Raw genomic sequence first — 9,260 nt, forward strand, 5'->3', positions numbered from 1 at the left:
ATATTGTTATATATAATAAAATATATATATTTACATATTTATTTACATATTCATATTTACATATACATATACTTTTTACATACACATGAAGCACTCTCCAGGCACTTCCTCCTCTCTCTGCCATGTCAAACTGGAATCGCTTTTCCTCATCTCACTTTTTACATATACATATTTATTTATATTTTTATTTATTTATTATTATTATATTATTATTATATAAATTATATATTTTTATATTATTGTATTGTTATATATAATAAAATATTATTATATATTTATTTACATATACATATACTTTTTACACACACATGAAGCACTCTCCAGGCACTTCCTCCCCTCTGCCATGTCAAGCATTCCCATCATTTATTAATCCATTTAAATCCTCCCAGAGCCCATTCCTGTGCTGATGCTGGAGCACCAGAGCTGCCAAAGCCACAGAGGAGCAGTGTCCAAACTTGAGCAGTTATTTTGGCAGGGTGTAGAGCCCCATGTGATGTATCCAGCACCGCAGCAAAAGCTCCAGCAGCTTTTTCTGATCTTTTTGGAGTGAAACAGGAGGTGTTTTTCCTAAGTGCAAAGCATTTAATATTGCAGCAGCAGCTAAACTCATTAAGCCAGCCCAGACAATGATCACATCATTACCATAATTCCATTTAAAGCACTTGCCTCTTTTAAGAGGGCCCACACAACACAATCATTACAATGTTTTTCTGGCAGTTAGCATCCTTGTTTGCTGAGAGAATGAGAAGTGAATTCAAACATCCTCATTTTTCTTTGATTAAGAGCTCAATTAGGAAATAAAAGATGTACTGATGTCCCCACAATATTCCAATTTCCCAATTTTTCTACTGAAGACCACAGACATGTCACTGGACTTCAAAAGATGAGCAAATGGAGCTCCTTGCTTGTGAGCCAGCACCAATATAAACTTCACTAATCACTTCTGTCCTGTTTAGAATAAAATTCACATTTCTTATGACCAGAGGGTGTTTTGCAAAGGCAATAAGAGAATACTCAAATGGTTTTTATAATACAAATATATAATATTATATAATCTATATAATATTATATACTATATAGAATACAAATATATAATATTGGTTTTATAATAATAGTAATATAGAATTTTATAATAATATAAAATTGTTTTTATAATACAAATGCAGCACCTATACTAATATATAATATATAATATATAATATTATATACTATATAGAATACAAATATATAATATTGGTTTTATAATAATATTATAGAATTTTATAATAATATAATATTGTTTTTATAATACAAATGCAGCACCTATACTAATATATAATATTATATATAATATTAAATACAAATATATAATATTTGCTTAATAATAATAATAATAATATAGAATTTTATAATAATATGAAATTTTTTTTATAATACAAAAGCAGCACCTGAGAATGCCACGTCTCACAAGCCTGCATGCCTGCAGGAAGGCACAATGTTCCCAAAGGAGCAGCATGGAGAGGAAATGGATTGTGAAAATCCCATTACAGAGCCCTGAGCAGCATCCCTGACTGCTGCTGCCCACCCAGCACCTGCAGGGAAGAAATTGCTGTGAAGGTGAAGCGAGACAAATCTCTTGGGACAGTCTGGCAGCAGGGTGAAGCCACCCAGATGTGAAAATGCCTCTCAGAGAGGCTGCTCAGACATCCAGCATCAGCTGGAATGAGCCTCACCTCCATTTCTGAGCTCAAAAGACACAAAGTGGTTCTTTTTCCAGGAAGAACTGTGTGCTCTCATCATGAAGGATATAGATGGATGTCAGTGGGAAAAGTGGCTTTCCACAAAACCCTGCCTTGCCCAGCCCTTCTCTGTTTCCTGGAATTCACCCAGTGAAACCACAGGGCAGCAGGTTTTAGACAAAGAAATTGGAAATATTTCCTACCCACACCTGTAAAATTCAACTGGGGAAGGGTCTGCCCTGGTGTGAGACAGCCAAAATCCAGTGAGGAGCCAACACTGCCCAAACCCACATCTGCCCCTCTCTGGTGTTTGATTTTTCACTCTTGGTGGATACAAGAGCAGCATCAGCTTGCTCTGATTTCCTCTGATTTCCTACAGCAGCAAATCCAGAAAAAACCATGAAATTTATGAATAAAAAAATCTCACCATTTTCAATCTTCTTGATTGATTTCATGCTAGCGACTCTTTCTTTCCTCTCGTAAAGGAGTCAGAGCAAGAATTGAAGGCTACAGGTAGAGATAAGACAGCTCAAATCAGCTCTCATCAGTGACAGGGGAAAAGCTGGCACTGTCCTGTGAATCTCTCTAATTCAGATCCTCAGAGTTGTAGGAAAGCATGTGGATAAATGGTTTGGAGTGTCACCAGGAGCTGGAGCAAATCTTCATCACATGTACAAGGTTAAATTTCTCTGATTTCAAATTCAGGAGCAGGCTGAGACAGAACAGCCAAAAAATGGCATGGGAAGAAATGGAATTATTGTGCTGGGCAGGCAGTGGGAGCAGTGTCCTAAAATCAAGAGAAAAAAACTATATTAAAAATTATAAAATTATCCATACAATTAGAGGAAACAAGTATTTCAAATGTTGTCAAAATTTATAAATCACAGAATGGTTTGGGTTGGAGGGGACACATTTCATGGGACCAGGTTGTTCCAAGCTCCATCCTATCATTATTATATCAACTATATATTATTATATATATCAACTTTTTTGATATATATTTCAATTATATTTATATATATATATCAATTTGAGCCCTTCCAGGGATGGGGTTTTCCTTTTGCACTGGACTTGCAGCTCCTGGGTCAGGGTTCTCTGTCACCACGATATTTTCTGAAAAATCCTCTTTGCCCAGGATTTTCTAATTAGAAGCTGATAAACCTCAGAAAGGAATGACAACAATAATTATCTGATTGCTGCTCCTGTGTTTGCTGTGTTGGAATGTGGCTTGGACATTATTTACCAACAGGGGAATGTTTGATTGGTTCCATGTGAATTGTTTTTAATTAATGACCAATCACAGCCAGCTGTGTCAAACTGAGGAGTCAGTCATGAGCTCTCATGATCATTCTTGTTTAGCCTTCTGATGTATCCTTTCTCTCTCTATAGTATAGATATATAATATACTATAATATACTATAATATACTATACTATACTATAATATAATGTAATACAATATAATATAATATAATATAATTAATATAATAATCAGCCTTCTGAGAACATGGAGTCAGATTCTCATCTCTCACCTCGTCCTGGAGACCCTCACAAAAACCACAGTTCTTACTCCACACCAGAGAATCCAAAGGTGAATGAGTCTCTATTTTTTGTGCCTTCTGCTTCAGCAAAATCCTCCGGAAGTTCTCCCACAGCTGGGGGAATTCACAACACCTCCAACCTTTGTAGATACCTTCAAGAGTACTGAAATCCTGGACTCACACCTTTCCCCCTCCACAGATCCTATAATTGCACCTATAATGAGATCCTATATCAGATCCTATAATCCTCAACTGTTTGTATTTACAAACCTTGAATTTCAGAAATCTTTGTTTGCTTCAGCTGAATTTGGTCAAGGCACTCAAAATTACCCAGGGGAACTGTCAGAAAGGCTGACATGGGCAGAGCAAATGACCATAAGGAGGTAATTTTCTTATGAGAAAAGACTAAAATGGACCATTTTTTCTGGCCACTGTGAGAATGCCTTATTTCAAGGAGGAGATTCACAACTAATGGCCAGAACACTTTGATATTGTACATTCTGGTTCTTCTTCTTCTGGGCTGCAAGCCTGGATAGCTTCAGACAGGGAAAGTGAAAATTGTGGCAACAACTCATCAGTCCTGGGTGTGCTGCTTCCTGCCCGTGCCAGCAGCTGGGAGCATCTGCTGCCAGAGGAAATTCTTTTATAATTTCTTCTTTATTTATTGTAAATTGTTTTCTTTTTTATGAATCAGAATCTCTGAGCTCCTTCCAGAACACACAATTTTCTATTTCGCAACACTTCTCACTGGAAAATCTTTCCCTTCCATCCCTCATCCCTTCATTCCAGCTGTAAATTTAAGTTTGTGTTTAGTCATAGTGGAACTGTCAGCAATAATAAAATACAGGCTGTGCTGGATCATCTGCAAACTTAAAAGAACAAAAAAAACCAAAAAAATTGTTGATACATCTCCATACCCTCTAGTAGATATTTTTATACTAAAAATTACATTGAAAGCAGCTCAGGCACCAGGGAAATGTGGGAGTTTGCTGCCTCATTATGATTAAATGAACATTTATACAGCAACCAGGATATGCATCAGTGTCAGTAGCAACAGGGGGACTTAAGGGGAATCACGACTTGCTGAAAAAAAAAGAAAAAAATAGAAAAAAAATTGTTGTCTTGGATGAGGAATTTGCAAAGTTCAAGGCACTTTACAGGTGCATTCCCACATCTCAGTGTTCCTGCTTAGCTCTGTCCTACCCTAAACCAGGCTCCTTGGTCTTCACCCAGAGCCTGAAATGAAGTTTTCCAGGAGAAAAGCAGCACAACAGCACCCAGAGAATTTGGGGTTTCTGCACAAAGGGATGGAGCATTTCTCCTCCAGCTCTGGAGTGAATTTAATGCAGGAGCCAAGTGCTGAGCCAGGTAACTCCTGCTGCCTTCCCTGCAACATCCTGCCAGGATGGATTCCTTTTTAAAAGAGGGTTTGCTCCCCAAACAGCTGTCCAAAAGCAGAGGAGGAGAGAAAAGGAGCTGAATTTAAAGCAAATTTGGTTCCTGCTCAGTGCAAACTCCATGGGCTCTGTACACATACCTCAAAGCACTCAGAAATGCAGAATTTCAGCTACAAATGTGCTCATTTCCTTTTGTGTTTATAATTCCTCTCTCTGGCCAGACAGAGGTCTGATGGTATCCCATGAAAACACAGCATGGACACTCACTAATATTTGATGTGTATTAATATTTATTACAATGTAAAGATTACCAAAGGCAAACAGCTGCCTCTCACCATTAGATATTGCTGACAATCCTCAGGATTTGCTTTCAATTTCTGATGATTTTAAATGCCACTGCTGCACATTTTTCTTGTGAAAATTCCCCTTTAAATTTGGATTGTCCAATAATAAAAACTTAGTCAGCTTCTTCTGGTTCTCCTGGATGGGCAGCAGATTAAAATATAGCAGATTAAAATATTTTTTCTTTAAATTTCCCTCAGTAGAGTTTTCTTTTGAAATACTGGTCTCAATATCATCACTCCTTGGTAGTGATAAAGAAATCTCACCAGATGAAAATTATTTTGTACCGACTAATTCCTTAGTGGAATTCGCATGGAAAGATCAGGACATTCTCAGCTGCATCAATGGTGGTGACCAGGTTGGGTACCAGCTCTTCTGTCTGTGTGCAGCAATAGTGGAGAGCTCTCTGCAGACCTTCAAATTAATTAACATGGGCTTCTATCCACAAAAAATAACACCGTGTTTCTCAAAAAAAATCCCAAGGACCTATCACCTCCATTAGGATCACATTTCTCAGCAACTGCCACACTCCTTTGCTGACAGGGAAAGTCACAATCAGTGCTAATATTTTGCTTCTGAAACACAGCTTCAATTGTCACCACAGTTTGAGTCACCAGTACAGAGTATCAGCCTGTAGCTGGCAATTTAATTTCCTGCTGGTGCAAACACAGGCCCTGTTCCAAGCCCACAACTTGTCTACCAACACGTGAAGTGGCAGAAATTTACATTTCCATTAAATAAATTGTTCAGATTCTCTGCTTTCAAGAACAAGGTGATAACCCTGAGAGAAGCTCTTTGTTTTGAAAGGTAAAATCCCAAAGGGTGATGTTACCAATTGCATTTTATTGCTCTCTTTTTACAATATATGACAGGTGGAACATCTGGCTTGGAATCTACCTTCAATTTTGGCAGAATCCTTTTGGGCTGCAACTACAGCAGCAACTACATGCTGCAACTACATACTTCATGCAACTACAAATGGGTTTGCATGAAGCTTTTTGCACCACCCAGAAGCTGGAAGTTTGTAGCTAGCCCCTCAGGAAAGCTTTCTGCTCAGTTAAAACAGATTTTTCCCTATTGGTGCTGTTAGGAAGCTTTCCTTGCTTTTGCATTTCAGGATGGAAACGAGATGTGTACAAAAGAGCTCTTAGGTCCTGGTTCTGTGCATCACACAGCACCTGGCAGTCCTTCATTGTAGTGACAGAAACTGCACAGAGAGGCAGGAAGGACAAGGCAAAGACAGGCTCCAGTCTGGCCTTTGGTGACATGGCCCTGGAGAAAAACCTGTTTTCTCTAAGCTTTGTTTTCTGCAAAATACAGAATGTCACTGCAGAAGAAGAATGAGAATACTCGTGCTCATGTGTCACAAGGCAGCACTTCTCCCACTGCCACGAACTCCTCTGTGCCCACAGCTGCTTGCAAACATCACTCCAGCAGCCCACAAAGCATAAAAAAAGCATCAGTTCGTGTTCTTCTTAATGATCTGTACAAATCTGGAAGGATCTGGAAGGCTGAGCTTTTTAATCAGAATTTACTCTGGAGAGCCAGGAGCAAAGGAGGTAGGATGGGATTACCTCTTCAAACACCAAGAAAATTAAGATGTTCTTCCCCCTCCCTGCTGTCCCCTGGAGGTCTCTCCTTAAGAGTTTGAGCAGTTAAAGAGGTAAATATTTTGTCCTCAAAGGAGGTTGAAGTGATATTTAATCAGTAAAAGACTTGACTGTAGGTTGATTCTACCAATTGATTTCGAAAAGTTAAAATCCATTTCATTGAACACCTGTCTGCAGAGCAATCAGAGCCACTTCCTTCCTCAGTTAAGGCTGCCAGAGACCAGCAGTGGTGCCTGAGGAGCACCACTTTTCTGAAGGCAATGCTTTTTGCCCTATATTGAACAATTATTCCATAACCAGCTGCCCTGGGTTGGTTTATTCACCTGCTCTGCTGTTTGAAAATGCAACGGGCACAGCACTTGGCAAGCAAGGGACATTTCATGTGCTGCTACCACACCAGCTTCAGAACCCTTCCCTAACCATCACATCAGCTTCAGAACCATTGCCTGCCACCAAATCAGCTTCAGAACCATTCCCTAACCACCAAATCAGCTTCTAACCACCATATCAGCTTCAGAACCCTTCCCTGCCACCACATCAGCTTCAGAACCATTCCCTGCCACCAAATCAGTTTCAGACACATTTCCTACCACCAAATCATCTTCAGAACCATTTCCTAACCATCTAATCATCTTCAGAACCATTTCCTACAGCCACATCACCTTCAGAACTATTTCTTACCCCCACATCAGCTTCAGAACCATTCCCTGCCACCACATCAGCTTCAGAACCATTTCCTGCCACCAAATCAGCTTCAGAACTATTCTCTGCCCCCACACCAGCTTCAGAACCATTGTCTGCCACCGAATCAGTTTCAGAACCATTTCCCATCTTCTGGAAGGTCCCAGCAGCTCTGCCACCATGGTCACCCTGGGGTGGGACACAGATCAGGGCAGACCTGCACTGTGCAGGGAGCTGCTCCCCAAGCCCTGAAGGAGAACCTTGCCAAGGTTGGTATTTATGTCACACAAACACAACCCTGGGCAGGTTCCCCTGCACTGGCAGCAGCCGCCAGGAGGAAACAGGACAGCAAAGGTCTGAGCCAAAAGGGGTTTGTGTTAGTCCAGGACAGCTCCACATCAAAAGTTGTGACCACAGGCTGTCCCAAGGGCATCACACATATCCCCCAGCTGCAAACACCCTTCTCCCCAGCTGGCAGTATAATTTCAAGGTGGTTTCAAACCCCAAAATGGAAATTCAGGGGACTGAGTGCACTGGCACCACCTCAGCTCCACACGGACTCCTCAGTGCCCAGGGGCAGCAGCACAGGCACCATGCAGGCCTGGGCTGCAATTTCTCCTTTCCCATTCTCTGAGGGTTCATTTTTGCTGGATATCATCCCTATCCTTGCTTAATGAGGCTGTGGCTCCACTCTGGGCTGCATTGCTGAGATTGTTGAAGGGAAAACTCTGCTTCCAGCTATGAGCACCTTGAAAAGCACCAGAACACAGAACATCTCCACAAGCTGCTGCTGTTCATCACCTCAGCTCCACAATGTGCTGGCTCAGTCAGCCAGAGAGGAAGGTACAAGCAGCAACAACATTTCCCTTTCAGCTCTGATGCCTTTGTAGCATCTGCAGCCCAAGCTCAGACCTCCCTCCTTCCTAGAGCAAGAACAAGACAGATGTGTTCTTAAATACACCTTAAAATTCAACCTTGTGAGGCCAAAATTACTCCCAGTGAGAGAAAATCAGCCATATCCCCTTAATTTCCCAGCCAGGCAATCAGGCACAATTCTTGCTTGTACACAGCAAGTCAATAGATGCAGCTGAGCACAACCCTTGAGCTATGGTCACCTTTTCCAGGGCAAAACCACACCAATTTCTACAGGATGATGATTCTGCCATTCACTCATCCCACCTGGCAGTGCTGAGAGCAGCTGGAACTCTTGATACCTCTCCCAGAAATGACTGCACTAAGAAAGTGCATGCTGAAGGGAAAGGATATCGTATTTTAACTCTTTTTCTCAGGCCTGATTTCTGGCTTATCCCTTCCAGGACTAAGTCTCAACAAATCCAAGAATTTCTGACAATGCAAGAGCTCATTTTCTATCCCTGATCTCAGGTTTTTGATGAAGGATTCATTACAGGCCCTGTCCTCCTGGTCTTCTCATCTTCAAATAATTTGAATGGAGGTGTTTGAATGCACAGCTTTTGGGAGGGAGTGGATGGGGAGAAAAGAAAAAACAAAATAAAGAGCTATCTGCTCTATCAATTCATTTCATTCAGAGATTCTTTGCAGCAGATAATGGACTTTGAGTATCAGCAGCATTGCACAATCCAGCCACCCACCAGCAGGCTGCTCAGCACAGATTTGGCCATAATTCCATCCCCTTGCCAAAGTGTTCCTGCAGCAGGCCCCTCAGTTGGCAGGAAGGCTGCTGCTGTCCTGGCTGTGGAACACATTTCTGGGGAACACTTTGTTCCACCGCGTCCAATTTATTCTGGGCAAACTCTTCCTCCCTGCTCCACAAGGAGCCCCAGAGCAGCCCCAGCCCTGCTCCTGGCCAGCCATCACCCAGCTCCACCTAAGGAGCCCTGAAGGAGCAGCAGGGTCCTGCTGGTGGGAGCAGCTCTCCTGAAATAACTCATCCCCACAGCACTCGTGTCCCATGGAGTGATAGGAGCCACAAGTGGAGGCTGATGTCTGTTGAA

This window comes from Melozone crissalis, unplaced genomic scaffold, assembly GCF_028551555.1.
Source record: "Melozone crissalis strain CALT ecotype California unplaced genomic scaffold, PUWL_Pcris_2 ptg000026l_1, whole genome shotgun sequence".
NCBI classification, from domain to species: Eukaryota; Metazoa; Chordata; class Aves; order Passeriformes; family Passerellidae; genus Melozone; species Melozone crissalis.